General features: G+C 47.5%; 12 non-coding genes across 12 annotated transcripts; 4 read left to right on the top strand and 8 right to left on the bottom strand.

The window, feature by feature from the left end:
* Positions 1–5,871: 5,871 nt before the first annotated feature.
* Positions 5,872–5,943, bottom strand: TRNAT-UGU (transfer RNA threonine (anticodon UGU)). The gene has a single exon. It is a non-coding gene; the product is annotated as a tRNA-Thr (tRNA).
* A 589-nt stretch (positions 5,944–6,532) lies between these two features.
* On the bottom strand, positions 6,533–6,614 carry TRNAS-GCU (transfer RNA serine (anticodon GCU)). Its single transcript has one exon. It is a non-coding gene; the product is annotated as a tRNA-Ser (tRNA).
* Positions 6,615–6,906: 292 nt separating this feature from the next.
* On the top strand, positions 6,907–7,001 carry TRNAI-UAU (transfer RNA isoleucine (anticodon UAU)). The gene is made up of 2 exons: positions 6,907–6,944; positions 6,966–7,001. It is a non-coding gene; the product is annotated as a tRNA-Ile (tRNA).
* Positions 7,002–8,156: 1,155 nt separating this feature from the next.
* Positions 8,157–8,228, bottom strand: TRNAT-UGU (transfer RNA threonine (anticodon UGU)). Its single transcript has one exon. It is a non-coding gene; the product is annotated as a tRNA-Thr (tRNA).
* Positions 8,229–8,817: 589 nt separating this feature from the next.
* Positions 8,818–8,899, bottom strand: TRNAS-GCU (transfer RNA serine (anticodon GCU)). Its single transcript has one exon. It is a non-coding gene; the product is annotated as a tRNA-Ser (tRNA).
* Positions 8,900–9,191: 292 nt separating this feature from the next.
* TRNAI-UAU (transfer RNA isoleucine (anticodon UAU)) lies at positions 9,192–9,286 on the top strand. Its single transcript has 2 exons — positions 9,192–9,229; positions 9,251–9,286. It is a non-coding gene; the product is annotated as a tRNA-Ile (tRNA).
* Positions 9,287–10,454: 1,168 nt separating this feature from the next.
* Positions 10,455–10,526, bottom strand: TRNAT-UGU (transfer RNA threonine (anticodon UGU)). Its single transcript has one exon. It is a non-coding gene; the product is annotated as a tRNA-Thr (tRNA).
* A 589-nt stretch (positions 10,527–11,115) lies between these two features.
* TRNAS-GCU (transfer RNA serine (anticodon GCU)) lies at positions 11,116–11,199 on the bottom strand. Its single transcript has one exon. It is a non-coding gene; the product is annotated as a tRNA-Ser (tRNA).
* Positions 11,200–11,491: 292 nt separating this feature from the next.
* Positions 11,492–11,586, top strand: TRNAI-UAU (transfer RNA isoleucine (anticodon UAU)). The gene is made up of 2 exons: positions 11,492–11,529; positions 11,551–11,586. It is a non-coding gene; the product is annotated as a tRNA-Ile (tRNA).
* A 1,157-nt stretch (positions 11,587–12,743) lies between these two features.
* Positions 12,744–12,815, bottom strand: TRNAT-UGU (transfer RNA threonine (anticodon UGU)). The gene has a single exon. It is a non-coding gene; the product is annotated as a tRNA-Thr (tRNA).
* Positions 12,816–19,697: 6,882 nt separating this feature from the next.
* TRNAS-GCU (transfer RNA serine (anticodon GCU)) lies at positions 19,698–19,779 on the bottom strand. The gene has a single exon. It is a non-coding gene; the product is annotated as a tRNA-Ser (tRNA).
* Positions 19,780–20,071: 292 nt separating this feature from the next.
* TRNAI-UAU (transfer RNA isoleucine (anticodon UAU)) lies at positions 20,072–20,166 on the top strand. Its single transcript has 2 exons — positions 20,072–20,109; positions 20,131–20,166. It is a non-coding gene; the product is annotated as a tRNA-Ile (tRNA).
* Positions 20,167–20,855: the final 689 nt, after the last annotated feature.

Below are 20,855 nucleotides of genomic sequence, written 5' to 3'. Positions count from 1 at the left end.
GGTCACACAGTCGTGTATAGGGGGCAAATCGGGGTCATTTTCGGGCAAGGGTAACAGTGTAGCAGGATTCAATGTCGTGCATCTCTTCAGGGTGATGTGGGGTGCAAGTAGCGTCAATTCGTACCCTGTCAGTCGTGCACTAGTCAGGTGTTGAGTCTTGGTCTGGTTCAAAAGGGTGTCAACTGCATGGGGCACTAATACCGTGAGAGAGTTCGAAAGCACAATTCCCTCACTCTGGCGGATAGAGACAGCAGCAGCGGCTACTGCTCGAAGGCAGGCAGGCAGAGCTCTGGCGACTGGATCAAGAGTGGCAGAGAAGTAGGCACAAGGGCGTTGTTTGGCGCCGATGGGCTGAGTTAGAACAGACAATGCGCATCCCTCCCTTTCGTGAGTGAAGAGGGAGAAGGGCTTGGAGTAATCTGGTGTTCCTAGAACGGGTGCCGAGCAAAGGGCATCCCGCAACTCCTTAAAGGATGCTTGGCATTCGGGAGTCCACGGGAGTGGGAACGGAACATCCTTGGCCAACAGGGAAAGTAAGGGTTTTATAATGAGACTGAAATTTGGTAACCATTGTCGGCAGAAAGAAGTAAGGCCCACTAAGGAACGGACTTGCTTCTGTGTTTTTGGAATGGGGGTGTCTAGGATGGTTTGGATTCGGTCGGGCGTAAGTTTCCTCCCTTCTTTGGACAGGAGATGGCCTAGGTATGTCACTTGGGGCTGGCAGAACTGCAGTTTCTTTTTGGAGACTTTGTGGCCATTCTCCGCAAGAAAGTGCAAGAGTTGGATAGTGGCTGTGATTGCAAGTGGAGTGGTGTCGGCTGCCAAAAGGATATCATCAACATATTGGATCAACACCACTCCATCTGGTAGCTGGACGGCGTCCAGCTGTCTTTTGAGGGCCTGGCTGTAAATGCTGGGACTTTCAGTGTAGCCCTGGGGAGCTCTACAAAATCGGTATGAACGGTTTGTTAAAGTGAAGCCGAAGAGATAACGGCTGTCTGGATGGATGGGGATAGAGAAAAATGCATTTTTAAGATCAATAACGGTGAAGGTGGTGGCAGTGGACGGGATGAGAGTCAGAATGGTGGCGATGTCTGAGACTACGGGGTACTGTGGTACCACCACTTTGTTGACTTCTCGCAGGTCGATGATGAAGCGGTACGCCTTCTCATCTCCCTCACCTTGCTTCTTAACAATGGGTAGGATAGGGCTATTGCAAACATTACTAACCACTTCCTCTACCACTCCTGCATCTACCAAGGACTGAATAATCGCTACCAATGCCTTCTCGCCTTCGGGCGATATCCGGTACTGTGGGAGTTTCGGGAGTATTGCATCTGGTCGAACAGTTATGTGTACAGGATCGATCATCATTCGTCCTACATCCGAGTCGTTTCTGGCCCATAGGTACAGGGGTAGGGTATCGAGCAAGGATAGGTCAGCATCTGTTATGGTGTACATATGTCGTGCGGGGTAGGGTCTGGACATGCTCGGGTTGTCGTACAGGATGACTCGGACTCCATCCGGGGAGCACCTAATAGTAGCTCGGAAATGTTTCAGTAAATCAATACCCATAATGGCGTCAGGGGAGTTGGAGGAGAGCAGAAACGTGGTGTCAGTGGGATTGTTTCCTAGGTCAAAGGAGATAGGTACAGACAGGGGATTGGTGGAGGGCGTTCCATCGAAACCTATCGATGTAATGTGTGAGCCAGACAAGGGTGCCCTTGGAATCAGTCGTTTTGATAATACACTACGTGTCGCTCCAGTGTCAACCAAAAATGGAGACTTTGTACCCAGGACCTTAGCAGTGACGTAAGGACCTTGCTGGTCAACACAGAGCTCGACTGGATCCCTCCCTTGCCCCTGGCAGTCCTATGCAAAGTCATGAGCATTGTTGCCATCGGACTGTTGGCACTGATTCTGTCGGGGGCGGTCAAATGTGTTTGGTCTGCCAGGTCGGTCATTGGTGGTGTCGCGGGTCTGCCCTCGTCCCTGCCCTCCAGTTTTGGAGCCATTTGTCATGTCCCTTGTCTCTTTACTTCTAATCAGTTCCCGAAGGGCCAGGCATTGAGACTTCCAATGTCCAAATTCTTTGCAAAATGCACACTGGTTCTCATCGAGGTCGGTTCGTGGAGCGCCAGGTGTGGGGTTGCGGTCTCTAGGGGCCGAATTCCTAGGGGCTTTCGACTGGTAGTTTCCCCTATACCGTTCCCTTCCTGTAGTCACTTCATGTAATTGAGCAATCATCACTCGTTCCTTTAAGTCCTTTTTCTTTTTCTCATTCGCCCTCTCGCTCTCGTTCTTTTGGTGTTCATAATACTGAGCCATCTGAAGGATAGCTGCAGGTTTGGAGGCTCCCCAACTACTCTCACTCGTCTGTAACTTTTGGGAAACCTCTTGCGATAGCCCTTTTACGTAGTTTTGCACGAATAGGTGTTGTCCGGTTGCGGTGGTCATATCTTGGCCACTGTAGTCGGAGAACACCGTTTCAAATCGTGAGAAGTATTCTGATACGTCCTCCTGAGGTTTCTGGCGGCAAGCCGTGACTACCGACCAGTCTACTTTCTTTTCTGGGATCAACGTCTTTAGTTTCTGCACTATTTTGTCGGGGAGTTCTAGTATGTCTTTTACAGGTTTCTTTCCGGGCTCTCGCTGCCCATCTAGTTCATTGAGTTTTGTCCAGGTGTGTCCGAACAGATCTGTGCGGTCGGCTTTCCGGATTTGCTTCCACACATCAGCCGGCAGACACAACCCGAAAAACAAATCAATGTCCGATAGAGTCATTATGGTTGAGCCCAAGGCTGTGCCAAGTTCGGTATAGAATGCTGTAGGGTTCTTTCTTAAATCGGGAAGGGTTTGCCTAAAAGTTAAAATATCTTGCCGGTCCCATGGTTGGTAAACCCAGTTGTACACAACCCTCCCTTTGGCATCTGCGTGGTTGATATCATCGTTTGTTCCCTGACCTCTTGGGGGAACCCAGTAGGGGGCGGCTTCTCTGATAGGCATCATAGTGTTGGCTGCTTCTAATGAGGGCTCAATCGTCTCAGGGACTGTGATCTTGACCTCTGGTTTCTGTTCCGCGAGGTGGCGGAAGACCTCAAGCGTTTGCATGAAGAGGTCCGTCACATCGCTCTCAGTCCCATCTCCAACATCGACCCTTCTATATAGAGTCGTCAGCTTTGCAGGACCCTTATTCTGGTACCTATCCTCATATGCGTTCAGGGTGTGGTAGCTGAACCGTAAAATGAAATGCCGTCTGTGACTACCGGCATGTGAATTATGCATATTCATCGTATGTTCTTCGCTCTCCTTCCGTTCTACCAATGTTTTTGCTATCTTGTCAATTCCATCCCGCTCATCTTTGCTCAGCCTATTTGGCCTGGCTGTTAGGTGCCTGCTAGTCTCATGTTCATCTGCTGTTGTTACCAATGCGGCTGGTGCGAAGGCCGTTAGAGCCGGGGCACTAGCGCTAGGGTCACCCTCGCCTACATTCTGAACTGGTGAGTGTTGTGCTAGAGGCTGGCAGGGAGCATAAGGGGGAGGCATGTAGATAATTGGAGGACCGAGCAGTAACTCGTCATTTGCCCGCTGTTTGGAGGGCATGTCCGGGTAGAGCGTAGAGGTGGTCCTGACAGGGCATTGGCCTGCCAGTCCTGATTCTTGTGTTTGCTTAACTTCCTCTCTTCTTCTTATTTCTTCATCTAGTTCTTTTGCGGCCAGGTGGGCGGCTTTTCGTAACTCTTTCACTATTTTTGCTTCTTCTCTTTTCCTTCGATGTTCTGCTTCTTTGCGCCAAATGCCAATACTATCGAGCATAGTGGGCGTTGCCTTATTTATTTTTACAGCTGCTTCTAGTGTTTTTATTTTATTTTCATCAAAAGAACCTATCAGTGGCCACTGACTTTCAGGATCCTTTTTTGTATATTTATGCCATAACTTACTATAAGCTATAGCGACTAGTCCTTGCTTAGTAAACATGTCCTTATTAGGGGTGCCCTCCAGTGGAGCTGGATGGTTCATCTCTAATAAGCGGTCCGGGTTGACCCAACTATTAACCAATGGGGAGAAGATAGGCATGACGGATTACAATGGGGGGCAAAAGCCTGCACTACCTATCTTTTCACTATTTACAAAGACTGGACAGAATATTCTATTCTACGTTATTTGTAAATAGAGAATACCTCCAGAAGGAACCAATTCCAAACAGTCAATGTTTGGACAAACAATCAATCAATGAGGAACGAAATAGGCACGACGTGTTAAAGGTTTGCGTTACCTACCCTTCACTATCGGCAAAGGGAGAGAAAATATTCCTATTCTTCCCCGTTTGCGGACAGAGAAGATCCTTAAGAGAACCAACTTCGAACAATTCAATGCTCGATTCAATCAATCAATCAATGGGGAGAAAAATAGGCACGGCAGATTACAATGGGGGACAAAAGTCCGCGTTACCTATCCTTCACTATCTGCAAAGACTAAACAGAGGATGGCGATTCTGTGTTTGTTTGCAAATAGAGAATCTCTCAGAAACAGTCAATAAGTAATACTAGTATTTTCCAACAATCAATCAATCAATTTCGCAATTTGTCGTGTGTCACGACCTTACCCGGACCTCATGGACAGTTTCTCGTCTTCCGCTTCCAGCGCCCGATCGTCCTCTACTCTCTGTTGCTATCGCGGCACTCCTGGTGGTTCCCAGTCAGGACCGTAGATCACTCGGGAGAGGTCTGCTCGGAATCAGTGAAGTTCAGATGATCGGCTGTCAGACGAGGGTCTATCGGACAGGAGCTCTCCCGATCGTTGCAGTCGTTCACTCTGTCGTCGGGACCTCTCCCACTGGATCCACGTGTCGCTGATGGGCCCCACGTTGGGCGCCAATTGATAAAGATCAATTCAAAATGGTCAGGCGATTTCAGTAGATGTTTCCTAAGTTAAATTTGCCCGGAGTTAAACGCCTCTAATACCATATGAAGTTATCCAATAAAGAGGCAGGCGCTGGAGACAGGAAGACAGGAAACAAGTTTATTCCAACGGAGTAGAACACATCAGATCAGACAACAAGGTATCGTCTCGAGGTGCCCTCTCAACCTCTCTGAGACCTGGTCTTTTATACCCTGGTTTAAGACATGTGAACGCTCTTTATTACAACAAAGACATTGTGAAGCATGAGGATGACATCCCCGGTACCCCCCCAGTTCCGGCCCATTCCAACACATAACAACAGTAGTCATGTGATTGGGAGGGGGCTATCACGTAGCCGAGTGTTCTGCCTCAGGCTAAGGGATGACCAGTGGTTCGTACAGGCAGTCGGGCTCAGAGGAAGGGGTCATCAAAGGAGGGGTATTCATGGACGGAAAGGAGGTGTTGGTCAGGCGCGGGGTGCGATTCCCTGAGACAGAGTCATGGGAGGGGAGGGTTCATGACTTGTGCATGTGAGTGCAGGGGCAGCCAGGGTGCACGGGGAAGGCTCGCAAAGTTCAGGGAAGTGTGCTGACGGGCGATCGTGAACAGGGAGACCATGGTACCTAAAATGGCTGTCGTGTATGCTCATAGTGAGTCTGCAAGATGGCGTAGATGATGTTCAATACACGAACTAAAATTCCACAATAGTCCTCTCTCTGACTTTCAAAGGAACTACAAATACGCATGGCTTATTTGGCTTTGCCCGGCGGGGTGAGAATGGCGTTTGTCAGGCGTTCGTCAGGTGATCGGAAGGGGTGAGGCAATAGTTTATGGTTCAATGGTTTTCATGAAGTCTTCTTGATACGATGAAAGCAGGAAAGGGAAGCTTGTCAATAAGCAAACTTAAGACAAGGTGTGACTCCTAGAAAGAATGACTTGAAAACAACATACAGAAACTCACATATAAAAAGGCCCTGATGAGGCTTGAACTCATGACCCCTGGTTTACAAGACCAGTGCTCTGCCACTGAGCTACAAGGCCAGCCTGCCTGCAGTATGTAAATCGCTTCATGTATTCTTACTGCGGTATGAAGATATCTATGATTTTGAGACTCTGTATGGAAATGCAGTTGCATTTGAATGTCTACATGCGTGCACAAATTGAAGAGCATGCTTAAGACACTTTTCTTGGAAGTAGGAAAAACTCCATTTTGATTTGAGAACATAAGAGTATTCACATTTATGACCATACTGATAGCTCTAGTTAGTATGTCCGCAATCAGTGACAGATAGAGAACTCACTTATTAGAAGTGATCTGTCTCTGTGGGGCAGACATATGTCAACAGTCATACACTTGAGATGGCTGAAACTTTAGGAGTAAGAGCTGCTTTCTTATCAGTCTATCTATCCAAACTGGTTAGAAGGCCAGGAGTGAGGGAAAGGCAATCCTCTGGACACTTCATGAAAGATCTAATTTCAATTAAGCACAAAACACTTCCCTTAATTTGACATAATTGCCAAAATGGAATAGTCAGTTGGGCCCTTCTAATGGATTATGGCTGTGTCTTGAAAGAGAGAGTAATTGTACTACGAGACATGCCCACCTTCAAAAGAGTGTCTGATGGCGTTCCGACGAAGGTGGGACTCGAACCCACGCGTGCAGAGCACAATGGATTAGCAGTCCATCGCCTTAACCACTCGGCCACCTCGTCTGCCTTAGGTGACTATGTTTCATTTTTTAGGAAATTATTACCATGTGCTAATTACAAATAATCATAAGTTTCTCCTAGACTGTGTCAGAACTGGCAAATGTATGTGGTGTTCAATAGACAGAGCACATGATATAGCAGAATTATCAAATCTGTTCCATTAGGACTGTAGTTTTTAATAGTCATGATAACATGCTAGCATGTGAGTCGATCTTGCACAGTGAATAAGGGAGCAGTGCCAGTATCTACTTGGTCAGCTCTAGATGGCTCAACTGGGGAGATATGAGAACAGTGAGCTCCAGTGGCGCAATCGGTTAGCGCATGGTACTTATACAGCAGTACTTGCATTGAGGCATGCCAAGGTTGTGAGTTCGAGCCTCACCTGGAGCAGCATACTGGTTTTTCATAAACCATTTCACTAAAAGTAAAGATTAAACTCAGGGTAAAGACGGCCCTTGCTAAAGAGTCTTTACTTCTTTTCAGGATCTGCGTGTCCGACTCTTCCAGGTGCAAATATCACAATACTATTCGATGCTCCTTATAAACATTTCATGATGTGCCGTCTTGCATAGCATGCAAACACCACATCAGTGCATTTAAAAATACAGTTGTAGAATAATAAATATGATGAAAACATTGTTGTCACGGGATAACCATATACTGAGGAGCTGCAAACAGTGCTGTATCAGCTACTTACAATACAATTTAACTGAAAGACATATCAAAAGAAGAGCGTCATCATATTAATGTTTCTAGTCAACATAAGAGTTGCACCATAGCAGCTTATGGTGCTTTCTGCTCAGATTGTGCCTCCAATCCCACATTGATTTTTTAATTCTTTGCAGTTTAAAAAACACAATTCATGCTCAAAGTTAACTTTTTAAAACCATTCAACCTATTACATTTATTTCTCTAACTTGTGAATGTGGTCCATGTTCTCTTTTCCTCATCCCCATCACGATACTCCTTTTCCCGAAATCAGGTTCACTTTTTTAACCAGCCGACCCTTCCAAGGTCACCAAATCTATGAAGCGATTCTGCTTTTCCTCACATTCTCTCTATGTACAAGATAGCTTGTATCATTTGAATGGACAGCAGGAGAGTTGGATATTTATGGTTAGTGGGGGTGGGGTTTTGAAGATTAACCTCATTTGACTAAGAGCCGGGGCATCTGGGAGGAAAAGTATTTTAAGGGGGATGAAGTTCACATCTCCTTGGTGAAATTTCTAGATCCTTATTTCATCCTTTCTGTGGATGCAGACTCAGTCGGAACAGAGGTCATAGTCCTCGCTCTGACTTTCAAAGGAACTTCAAATATGCTTGGCTTATTTGGCTTTGCCCGGCGGGGTGAGAATGGCGTTTGTCAGGCGTTCGTCAGGCGATCGGAAGGGGTGAGGCAATAGTTTATGGTTCAATGGTTTTCATGAAGTCTTCTTGATACGATGAAAGCAGGAAAGGGAAGCTTGTCAATAAGCAAACCTAAGACAAGGTGTGACTCCTAGAAAGAATGTCTTGGAAACAACATACAGAAACTCACATATAAAAAGGCCCTAATGAGGCTTGAACTCATGACCCCTGGTTTACAAGACCAGTGCTCTGCCACTGAGCTACAAGGCCAGCCTGCTTGCAGTATGTAAATCGCTTCATGTATTCTTACTGCGGTATGAAGATATCTATGATTTTGAGACTCTGTATGGAAATGCAGTTGCATTTGAATGTCTACATGCGTGCACAAATTGAAGAGCATGCTTAAGACACTTTTCTTGGAAGTAGGAAAAACTCCATTTTGATTTGAGAACATAAGAGTATTCACATTTATGACCATACTGATAGCTCTAGTTAGTATGTCCGCAATCAGTGACAGATAGAGAACTCACTTATTAGAAGTGATCTGTCTCTGTGGGACAGACATATGTCAACAGTCATACACTTGAGATGGCTGAAACTTTAGGAGTAAGAGCTGCTTTCTTATCAGTCTATCTATCCAAACTGGTTAGAAGGCCAGGAGTGAGGGAAAGGCAATCCTCTGGACACTTCATGAAAGATCTAATTTCAATTAAGCTCAAAACACTTCCCTTAATTTGACATAATTGCCAAAATGGAATAGTCAGTTGGGCCCTTCTAGTGGATTATGGCTGTGTCTTGAAAGAGAGTGTAATTGTACTACGAGACATGCCCACCTTCAAAAGAGCGTCTGATGGCGTTCCGACGAAGGTGGGATTCGAACCCACGCGTGCAGAGCACAATGGATTAGCAGTCCATCGCCTTAACCACTCGGCCACCTCGTCTGCCTTAGGTGACCATGTTTAATTTTTTAGGAAATTCTTACTATGTGCTAATTACAAATAATCATAAGTTTCTCCTAGACTGTGTCAGAACTGGCAAATGTATGTGGTGTTCAATAGACAGAGCACATGATATAGCAGAATTATCAAATCTGTTCCATTAGGACTGTCGTTTTTAATAGTCATGATAACATGCTAGCATTTGAGTCGACCTTGCACAGTGAATAATGGAGCAGTGCCAGTATCTACTTGGTCAGATCTAGATGGCTCAACTGGGGAGATATGAGAACAGTGAGCTCCAGTGGCGCAATCGGTTAGCGCGCGGTACTTATACAGCAGTACTTGCATTGAGGCATGCCGAGGTTGTGAGTTCGAGCCTCACCTGGAGCAGCTTACTGGTTGTTCATAAACCATTTCACTAAAAGTGAAGATTAAACTCAGGGTAAAGACGGCCCTTGCTAGAGAGTCTTTACTTCTTTTAAGGATCTGTGTGTCCGACCCTTCCAGTTGCAAATATCACAATCCTATTCGATGCTCCTTATAAACATTCCATGTTGTGCCGTCTTGCATAGCATGCAAACACCACATCAGTGCTTTTAAAAATACATTTGTAGAATAATAAATATGATGAAAACATTGTTGTCACGGGATAACCATATACTGAGGAGCTGCAAACAGTGCTGTATCAGCTACTTACAATACAATTTAACTGAAAGACATATCAAAAGAAGAGCGTCATCATATTAATGTTTCTAGTCAACATAAGAGTTGCACCATAGCAGCTTATGGTGCTTTCTGCTCAGATTGTGCCTCCAATCCCACATTGATTTTTTAATTCTTTGCAGTTTAAAAAAACAATTCATGCTCAAAGTTAACTTTTTAAAACCATTCAACCTATTATATTTATTTCTCTAACTTGTGAATGTGGTCCATGTTCTCTTTTCCTCCTCTCCATCACGATACTCCTTTTCTTGAAATCAGGTTCACTTCTTTATCCAGCCCACCCATCCAAGGTCACCAAATCTATGAAGCGATTCTGCTTTTTCTCACATTCTCTCTATGTACAAGATACCTTGTATCATTTGAATGGACAGCAGGAGAGTCGGATATTTATGGTTAGTGGGGGTGGGGTTTTGAAGATTAACCTCATTTGACTAAGAGCCGGGGCATCTGGGAGGGAAAGTATTTTAAGGGGGATGAAGTTCATATCTCCTTGGTGAAATTTCTAGATCCTTATTTCATCCTTTCTGTGGATGCAGACTCAGTCGGAACAGAGGTCATAGTCTTCGCTCTGACTTTCAAAGGAACTTCAAATATGCATGGCTTATTTGGCTTTGCCCATCAGGGCTTGCCCGGTGGGGTGAGAATGGGGTTTGTCAGGCGTTCGTCAGGCGATCGGAAGGGGTGAGGCAATAGTTTATGGTTCAATGGTTTTCATGAAGTCTTCTTGATACTATGAAAGCAGGAAAGGGAAGCTTGTCAATAAGCAAACTTAAGACAAGGTGTGACTCCTAGAAAGAATGACTTGGAAACAACATACAGAAACTCACATATAAAAAGGCCCTGATGAGGCTTGAACTCATGACCCCTGGTTTACAAGACCAGTGCTCTGCCACTGAGCTACAAGGCCAGCCAGCCTGCAATATGTAAATCGCTTCAAGTATTCTTACTGCGGTATGAAGATATCTATGATTTTGAGACTCTGTATGGAAATGCAGTTGCATTTGAATGTCTACATGCGTGCACAAATTGAAGAGCATGCTTAAGACACTTTTCTTGGAAGTAGGAAAAACTCCATTTTGATTTGAGAACATAAGAGTATTCACATTTATGACCATACTGATAGCTCTAGTTAGTATGTCCGCAATCAGTGACAGATAGAGAACTCACTTATTAGAAGTGATCTGTCTCTGTGGGGCAGACATATGTCAACAGTCATACACTTGAGATGGCTGAAACTTTAGGAGTAAGAGCTGCTTTCTTATCAGTCTAGCTATCCAAACTGGTTAGAAGGCCAGGAGTGAGGGAAAGGCAATCCTCTGGACACTTCATGAAAGATCTAATTTCAATTAAGCTCAAAACACTTCCCTTAATTTGACATAATTGCCAAAATGGAATAGTCAGTTGGGCTCTTCTAGTGGATTATGGCTGTGTCTTGAAAGAGAGTGTAATTGTACTACGAGACATGCCCACCTTCAAAAGAGCGCCTGATGGCGTTCCGACGATTCGATGGGATTCGAACCCACGCGTGCAGAGCACAATGGATTAGCAGTCCATCGCCTTAACCACTCGGCCACCTCGTCTGCCTTAGGTGACTATGTTTAATTTTTTAGGAAATTCTTACTATGTGCTAATTACAAATAATCATAAGTTTCTCCTAGACTGTGTCAGAACTGGCAAATGTATGTGGTGTTCAATAGACAGAGCACATGATATAGCAGAATTATCAAATCTGTTCCATTAGGACTGTAGTTTTTAATAGTCATGATAACATGCTAGCATGTGAGTCGATCTTGCACAGTGAATAAGGGAGCAGTGCCAGTATCTACTTGGTCAGATCTAGATGGCACAACTGGGGAGATATGAGAACAGTAAGCTCCAGTGGCGCAATCGGTTAACGCGCGGTACTTATACAGCAGTGCTTGCATTGAGGCATGCCGAGTTTGCGAGTTCGAGCCTCACCTGGAGCAGCTTACTGGTTTTTCATAAACCATTTCACTAAAAGTAAAGATTAAACTCAGGGTAAAGACGGCCCTTGCTAGAGAGTCTTTACTTCTTTTCAGGATCTGTGTGTCCGACTCTTCCAGGTGCAAATATCACAATCCTATTCGATGCTACGTATAAACATTCCATGTTGTGCCGTCTTGCATAGCATGCAAACACCACATCAGTGCATTTAAAAATACATTTGTAGAATAATAAATATGATGAAAACATTGTTGTCACGGGATAACCATATACTGAGGAGCTGCGAACAGTGCTGTATCAGCTACTTACAATACAATTTAACTGAAAGACATATCAAAAGAAGAGCGTCATCATATTAATGTTTCTAGTCAACATAAGAGTTGCACCATGGCAGCTTATGGTGCTTTCTGCTCAGATTGTGCCTCCAATCCCACATTGATTTTTTTTATTTTTTGCAGTTTAAAAAACACAATTCGTGCTCAAAGTTAACTTTTTAAAACCATTCAACCTATTACATTTATTTCTCTAACTTGTGAATGTGGTCCATGTTCTCTTTTCCTCATCCCCCATCACGATACTCCTTTTCCCGAAATCAGGTTCACTTCTTTATCCAGCCGACCCTTCCAAGGTCACCAAATCTATGAAGGGATTCTGCTTTTTCTCACATTCTCTCTATGTACAAGATACCTTGTATCATTTGAATGGACAGCAGGAGAGTCGGATATTTATGGTTAGTGGGGGTGGGGTTTTGAAGATTAACCTCATTTGACTAAGAGCCGGGGCATCTGGGAGGAAAAGTATTTTAAGGGGGATGAAGTTCACATCTCCTTGGTGAAATTTCTAGATCCTTATTTCATCCTTTCTGTGGATGCAGACTCAGTCGGAACAGAGGTCATAGTCTTCGCTCTGACTTTCAAAGGAACTTCAAATATGCATGGCTTATTTGGCTTTGCCCGGCGGGGTGAGAATGGGATTTGTCAGGCGTTCGTCAGGCGATCGGAAGGGGTGAGGCAATAGTTTATGGTTCAATGGTTTTCATGAAGTCTTCTTGATACCATGAAAGCAGGAAAGGGAAGCTTGTCAATAAGCAAACTTAAGACAAGGTTTGACTCCTAGAAAGAATGACTTGGAAACAACATACAGAAACTCACATATAAAAAGGCCCTGATGAGGCTTGAACTCATGAACCCTGGTTTACAAGACCAGTGCTCTGCCACTGAGCTACAAGGCCAGCCTGCCTGCAGTATGTAAATCGCTTCATGTATTCTTACTGCGGTATGAAGATATCTATGATTTTGAGACTCTGTATGGAAATGCAGTTGCATTTGAATGTCTACATGCGTGCACAAATTGAAGAGCATGCTTAAGACACTTTTCTTGGAAGTAGGAAAACTCCATTTTGATTTGAGAACATAAGAGTATTCACATTTATGACCATACTGATAGCTCTAGTTAGTATGTCCGCAATCAGTGACAGATAGAGAACTCACTTATTAGAAGTGATCTGTCTCTGTGGGGCAGACATATGTCAACAGTCATACACTTGAGATGGCTGAAACTTTAGGAGTAAGAGCTGCTTTCTTATCAGTCTATCTATCCAAACTGGTTAGAAGGCCAGGAGTGAGGGAAAGGCAATCCTCTTGACACTTCATGAAAGATATAATTTCAATTAAGCACAAAACACTTCCCTTAATTTGACATAATTGCCAAAATGGAATAGTCAGTTGGGCCCTTCTAGTGGATTATGGCTGTGTCTTGAAAGAGAGTGTAATTGTACTACGAGATATGCCCACCTTCAAAAGAGTGCGCCTGCCCGAGGCCACCCGGTGGCCATCAGGAGGGCGGGCCCTTAGTCGTGGAGGGCCGCCCCGCCCCTAGCCAGCAAGGGTCAGCCACCCCCCCTCAGGGCAGAGTTGCCTGGTGGAGGTGGGCAGACCAGTGACGCACGTCCGGGGGGCAGCAGGTAGGAAGAGGGTATATCTCTCCCTCTTGCCACCTCAGTGGTCTCTTTGCCGCCCCGGATGTCGCGTGGACACTTCAGGACACTCTTTTTCTTCGGTGAGTGTCCTACGGGCTGCCTTCGGGCATTACCCCCCCTCCGCCTACTCCCTCCCTGCGGAGGTTCTGAGTTTTGGCCAGGCGGCCCGCTTAGCGTCGGGCCGCTGTGGAGGTGGGGGTTTGTAGGCGGGTTTGCGGCCTTGGACGGGGGTGCGTTGCCGCCACGCTCCGCATCTCCGTGGTCCTGGCGGCTCCGAGGGCGGCAGCCCCTTTGTGCCCGCAGACTTCGGCTGGGGCCACGTGCTTCTGGGTCAGGGTCCGGGCCTCGGCTGTGGTCCGGGAGGCGCCGGCCCGCCCGGCTATTCCTTTGTTCCGAGTTGTTTCCGAGCTTTCTGAGGAGTACTGGAGGGCCGTGTCCATGGGCCGGGTGGGTGTGCGTTCTGCATGCTCCGCATCTCTGGTGTCCGTGAGGCTGCGAGCGGAGGCAGCCTCACTGTCCGCTGACTCGAGCGGGGGCCGCGTGGCCAAGCGTTGGGCCCCCTGGTCCTTGGCGGGTGCGGAAGGGGCCCGTTTTCGGCCCTCCCAGGCCCAATGTTGTTGTCCGCAGACCCGGGCGGGGGCCGCGTGGCCAAGCGTTGGGCCCCCTTGGCGGGTGCGGAAGGGGCCCGCTCTCGGCCCTCCCAGTCCCGATGTTGTTTGGTGTCCCTGTTGTTGGGACCCGCCGTTAGGTAGGAGGGCAGGTATTCAAGGAATGTGTCGCGGCCTGCACCGTCCCCGGGCGTTAGGCGGGGTGCTGGAGGCCGTGCAGTCCCCTCCTTCCATCATTTGCGCGTTGTTCAATTTGCTTGGCGCAGCGGTTTCAGGCGCGCTAATGTTATGTATGTACATGCTTAAAAGGTTTGGCGGTTTCAGACGCGCTAATGTTTTGTGTGCACATGCTTATAATGTTTGGATATTATGTTTCTTGATGACGCTATGTTTTCTGCGAGGGTCTATTCATGCCTGCATTGTTCTATGTCGCGCACATGTGCCGAGGGCTCCATGTTTCACCGGGGGCTTCAGATGGGGAAATGTGTATAGCGCTTTTTGGCGGGCGTTCTTTATGTCCACATGCACAGATGCGGGAGCATATGTACGTACATGCTTACGAGGTTTTTCAACATGCACAGATGCGGGAGCGTATGTATGTACATACTTACAAGGTTTTCTCGTGCAATATGTATGTGTGCCTAGAACGCACACGGGCGGGCATACCTCATTCCTCTTGCTCAGATGCGGGATCCAATGCATAGTATCAGCCTGCTATGTATATCACGTGCTATATGTGTGTATGTGCGCGCAAAAAATCTGTTCAAGCATCTATATGTATGTGGTCGATTTTCATGACTTTTGGGACTTTTAGCAGATCAGGCACCATGTGTGTATCTTGTGTTACTCTGCAATGTTTGTCAGGATTACCACGTGAGTGATTTGTGCCATAGGGCTGGCGCAAGCTAGTCTTGTTCCTTAGGGTTCTTCTCTCATTACACAAGTATTTGTGCCAGTCCTCGCGTGCCTTTCGGATCTGACCAGCCCAAGTTAGCCATTTTAGCGCATGGTAATGTGATAAACGCTGGCGTTTCGCGCCTTGGCAGCCATTCGCAACACGTGGTGCGTGGAGGCTGGCAGAGTGTGGTAGGCATTTGGCGCGGTAGTACCGTTGTGGGGGACATTCGTGCGCAATAACATGTTGCTTTGCTCTTGCCAATTGTGCGTTCCTGTGCGTTTCAGGCCCTCCCTCTTGACGCGTTCCTCCAGGTCGTCGCATCCTTCGGCATCGGCAAAGTGACGGAGGTAGGTAGTCACGCAGTTACGCCGGTAACGCAATAAAATGTATCTGGGGGGTTGCTGTTTTCGGAGTGCCCGTTTCACCTGGTACTCGGCGGTGCGCTACGTTACCGTCTGTAATTTTCGCTATTTCGATTTGGCGCTTACAGCTATTTCTACCGTCTGTAATTTTCGCTATTTCGATTTGGCGCTTACAGCTATTTCTCTTTCAGAGGAAGAGCCATAGATAGGCATGGAGAGCCAAGGGTCCCCCCCCACTATTTTCGCAGACGTCACAGGTCGATGACTCAGGGTTAGGTCCCTCGCAGGATGCACAGCTGAAGGCGTTGATGGATTTGATCAAAGCAAATGGAGTTGCGTGGGCTAGCGAACTTTTGACGGCCAACCCCCCCAGAGCCACAGCACCCCCTGCACCTGTGCATGACATTGTGGAAGAGACTCTTACCAGGTCCAAACGGGCTAAGAAACCAACAGTAAAAGACTTTCCAGCGGAGCCTCCACAGAAAACTAGGGCCATATAGCTGGCCAGGAATGTTATTGTGCATGCCCCCGCCTCCCCCCCGGTGGCGATCGTGAATAGCACACCCATACTCCCTCGCCCAGGGGGTTCCGCTGCAGACTTTGCCACCAAAGAGGACCTGGGTAAGCTCACTGATTCCCTCTCCGTTTTCATGTCTGAGGTCAGAGCAAGTTTGCTGTCCGCTTCTTCTCAGCTTTGCACACCGGCAGGTCCCTCTGAAGTGGTGCCACAACTCTTAGCCCCTACGCCCACTGCTTCAGCGGACGCTCTGCTAGCCCAAGTGTGGGGCGGTCCTCTGGTCCTAGGGTAGGAAAGCAACACAGCGCCTGAGAGTTCCCCTGCAAATTCCGTGGTAGCGCTATCCCCTGCCCCGGCGCTGGTACCAGTTTCGCATGTGCCCTCAGTGTTAGCCGCGCTCCCCGCTGCTCCGGCGCTTCCTCAAGTCCCCGTTGTCGCGTCAGCCATCCCCGCACCAGCAGTTAAGATGACCACACTTGTTATCGGGCAAGTGTTCCCTGGCTTGGCAGGTCCCGCTGGCAGCAAAAGAATGCATATGGCGTAGGGAATTTGTGGATATCTTCTCCTTCCTTATGTTGGGCGTCCATGGGTTTGATATCAGGAAAGTGAGTGCCAAGGACGAGGAAAAGAAAGTCCGTTTCCAGGCTTGGCCTGAAAAGACCATCAAGAATTGGAGGCAAGCGTTCTCCATGTTAGCAGCAGTAATAACGGAGCGCTTCCGTGAGCAGGCGCAGGGTCTTTTTCAGTATGCGAGTGTGATCACTGACGAAGCTGAGTCTACCACGGGTTTGGGGTGGTACAGGTATGACTGTGAGTTTCGCATGAAGATGGCTGTCTGTCCCGAATTGGAATGGGACCAGATTGAGGTGAGACTGTGGGTGCAATATATGGGTAAGGGCAAATTGGAAGGCGGTGCTAAAGTGGGTACACAGGATAAGAAATCCGAGACAAATAAGGTACAGCAGTCAGAGAACAAAGGCAATTTCAAGCAGTCCTTTCGGGGGGGGCGCGGCGGGGGGGAAACAGACAGACTAGCAGAAAAGGGTTCACAGCCACATGTAGGTTGTTCAACGCAGGTAATTGTACCTGGGGTAAGGCATGCCGGTTCACTCACGTATGCAGTAAGTGCAGTGGGCCACACCCCGGGTCAGCATGCGACAAGCGAGATTCTGCAAGCACTACCAGCAAAGACAAGTAATATCTGTTTGCAGTCATTGCCCCCCTGCTCCCGCCTCCTGGCACCCCCCCTAACAACCTCCTCCCTGCATAGTGGTTTTGATGCTATTTGTCCTGTCCTTAGTGGGGTTTCTTCAGGCCACTCCAAAGGCCCTTCACCCGTGGTCCTTGCTAACCTTCTGCCCTTACTAAGATCCTATCCTAATGATAAAGACAAGACTATTCTGGCGGGCGGTTTTCTTGAAGGCTTCACCATCCCTTACCAGGGCCCGATGGTCTCTAGGGATGCCGAGAATCAGAAGTCAGTCAGGGACCTCCCTGAGGTGGTAGGTAAGAAAATAATCAAGGAAGTGTCCTTGGGGAGGGTGGCAGGCCCTTTCCCTTCTCCTCCACTCCAGAATTTCGTGGTGTCCCCGCTGGGGGTGGTACCAAAAAAGGAGCCGGGGGCTTTTAGGCTTATCCACAATCTTTCCTTCCCAGAGGGCAATTCTGTGAAATCCTGGCTTGCTGAGGGCGTTTGCTCAGTTTCATACTGTTCCCTGGACATGGCAATAGACTTAGTGAGGAGAGCGGGGAAAGGGGCCTGGCTTGCGAAGGCAGATATTGAAGCGGCTTTTCGACTCCTGCCCGTGCACCCAGATAGTCAGCATCTCTTGGGCTTCAAGTGGCAAGGGGGTTACTACTTTGATAAGTGCATGCCCATGGGTTGCGCGGTGTCGTGCGCTTTCTTTGAGGCATTTAGTACCTTCTTGCAATGGGCTCTCTCCTGGAAGTATGGTGTCACGGCTGTGACCCATTACCTTGACGACTTCCTTTTCATTGGTAGTGAGGGCACTCAGGAATGTAGGGAGGGCCTGGATGCCTTCATTGCCTTGGCAGGAAACCTGGGCGTTCCTTTGGCGCCGGGTAAGACCGAGGGCCCTGCGCAGATCCTAACTTTCCTTGGCATAGAATTAGATACAGTAAAGGGAGTGTCTAGACTTCCTCCTGAGAAAGTGCAGGATCTGAAACGGGACATTCAAGACTTGCTAGGGAAGGACAGGGCTACGTTGGGGGTCATCCAGAGTCTCCTGGGCAAACTCAACTTTGCTGCCAGAGTCATTCCTGTGGGACGAGTGTTTGCTCGGAGATTAGCCAGGGCCACAGCTAAGGTAGTCAAGCGTCATCATTTTGTAAAGCTTTCTGCTGGCTTGAAGAAAGATCTGCTAATGTGGGTGGAGTTTTTGTCGGACTTTAACGGGACTGTCATCTGGAGGTCACCATGGGTTGACAGCCCCGAACTCAGCATGTTCACGGATGCCTCTGGCAGAGAAGGTTTTGGGGCAATCCTAGGTGACTTGTGGTGCGCGCAGGAGTGGCCGAATGCTTGGCGTAAGCGGGGTATCACTTCGAACATAACAGTCCTGGAGCTCTTCCCAATTGTGGTAGCGTTGCATCTGTGGCCGGCCCCGTTGTCCAACAGGAATGTCCTTTTCTGGTCGGATAACATGGCAGTTGTGCAAGCGATCAATGGTCTAACTGCTAGCTGCCCGTTGGTTCTATGCTTACTAAGGGAATTGGCCAACAGGAGCCTGCGATGCAATCTGGAATTCAGGGCTAGGCACATAGCGGGGGTCAGTAATGTCGCGGCTGACGCTCTTTCTCGTTTTCAGTGGGACCGTTTCCGGGCGGCGTGCCCCCAAGCGAGAACAGAGATGACCCCCTTCGCACCAGGACTTTGGCGAATCTTGAAGTGGAGCGAGAACTGAGGGATTTAGGGGAGAGGTCCTTAGCCCCAGGTACTAGAAAGCGCTATGCTAGTCATTTGGCCAATTTTCGGAATGCTACTGTCGAATTGAGTTTGTCCCTCTTGCCGCTGGATGCCAGGGTACAAGCGTTTGTGGTGTGGGCCAAAAAGCAGGGTAAAACACACTCCTGGGTTTGCGGACACTTGGCGGCTATCAGTCACGATGCCAGGTTGAGAGGGGTAGGCGATCCGACTAAGTCTTTTGTAATTAAGGCAGCTTTGAAGGGGTGGGCACGAGAAGAACCCAGGAACCCCGACACCAGGTCCCCTATCGAGTTCTCCACCCTGAAGGCTATGGTGGCGGTCCTGCAGTCGGTGGTGCACTCGCATTTTGAGGCTGCCCTCTTTTCAGCGGCCTTCAGCCTAGCGTTCTTCGGGGCGTTCCGGAGCAGCGAGCTGGTGGCACGCTCCAAGGCAGATTTGTCTGGGGACGCTTTAGGGGTGGCAGACATAATTGTGCAAGTAGGCCTGTCCATCACCCTTAGACGGTCCAAAACTGATCAAGCAGGCAAAGGGTCTGTTATCCTACTGGCCCCTCTGGGTGATCCCTGTTTTTGCCCGGTTGAGGCCCTTAAGTCCTATCTCACGATACGTCCCGCGAATGCGGCCTGCCCTTGGATTGCCCGTAAGATAACCCACCGTGATTACATAATGTTGTATGTAACAATAAACCTGCAGCCAATTTTCCCAATCTTAACAATCGTGTCTTTGTGTTATTTGCGGGATGATGGTTATGTTGGGGGCGGGGTGTTCCTGTGGCCCTGAAGCGACTATGTCTGATGGCTTTCCGACGAAGGTGGGATTCAAACCCACGCGTGCAGAGCACAATGGATTAGCAGTCCATTGCCTTAACCACTCGGCCACCTCGTCTGCCTTAGGTGACTATGTTTCATTTTTGAGGAAATTCTTACTATGTGCTAATTACAAATAATCATAAGTTTCTCCTAGACTGTGTCAGAACTGGCAAATGTATGTGGTGTTCAATAGACAGAGCACACGATATAGCAGAATTATCAAATCTGTTCCATTAGGACTGTAGTTTTTAATAGTCATGATAACATGCTAGCATTTGAGTCGACCTTGCACAGTGAATAAGGGAGCAGTGCCAGTATCTACTTGGTCAGCTCTAGATGGCTCAACTGGGGAGATATGAGAACAGTGAGCTCCAGTGGCGCAATCGGTTAGCGCGCGGTACTTATACAGCAGTACTTGCATTGAGGCATGCTGAGGTTGTGAGTTCGAGCCTCACCTGGAGCAGCTTACTGGTTTTTCATAAACCATTTCACTAAAAGTAAAGATTAAACTCAGGGTAAAGACGGCCCTTGCTAGAGAGTCTTTACTTCTTTTAAGGATCTGTGTGTCCGACTCTTCCAGGTGCAAATATCACAATCCTATTCGATGCTCCTTATAAACATTCCATGTTGTGCCGTCTTGCATAGCATGCAAACACCACATCAGTGCATTTAAAAATATATTTGTAGAATAATAAATATGATGAAAACATTGTTGTCACGGGATAACCATATACTGAGGAGCTGCAAACAGTGCTGTATCAGCTACTTACAATACAATTTAACTGAAAGACATATCAAAAGAAGAGCGTCATCATATTAATGTTTCTAGTCAACATAAGAGTTGCACCATAGCAGCTTATGGTGCTTTCTGCTCAGATTGTGCCTCCAATCCCACATTGATTTTTTAATTCTTTGCAGTTTAAAAAAACAATTCATGCTCAAAGTTAACTTTTTAAAACCATTCAACCTATTATATTTATTTCTCTAACTTGTGAATGTGGTCCATGTTCTCTTTTCCTCATCCCCATCACGATACTCCTTTTCCCGAAATCAGGTTCACTTCTTTATCCAGCCCACCCATCCAAGGTCACCAAATCTATGAAGCGATTCTGCTTTTTCTCACATTCTCTCTATGTACAAGATACCTTGTAT

This window comes from Lissotriton helveticus, chromosome 5_1, assembly GCF_964261635.1.
Source record: "Lissotriton helveticus chromosome 5_1, aLisHel1.1, whole genome shotgun sequence".
Classification (NCBI taxonomy): Eukaryota; Metazoa; Chordata; class Amphibia; order Caudata; family Salamandridae; genus Lissotriton; species Lissotriton helveticus.
This window is presented reverse-complemented; position numbering and strand designations above follow the sequence as displayed.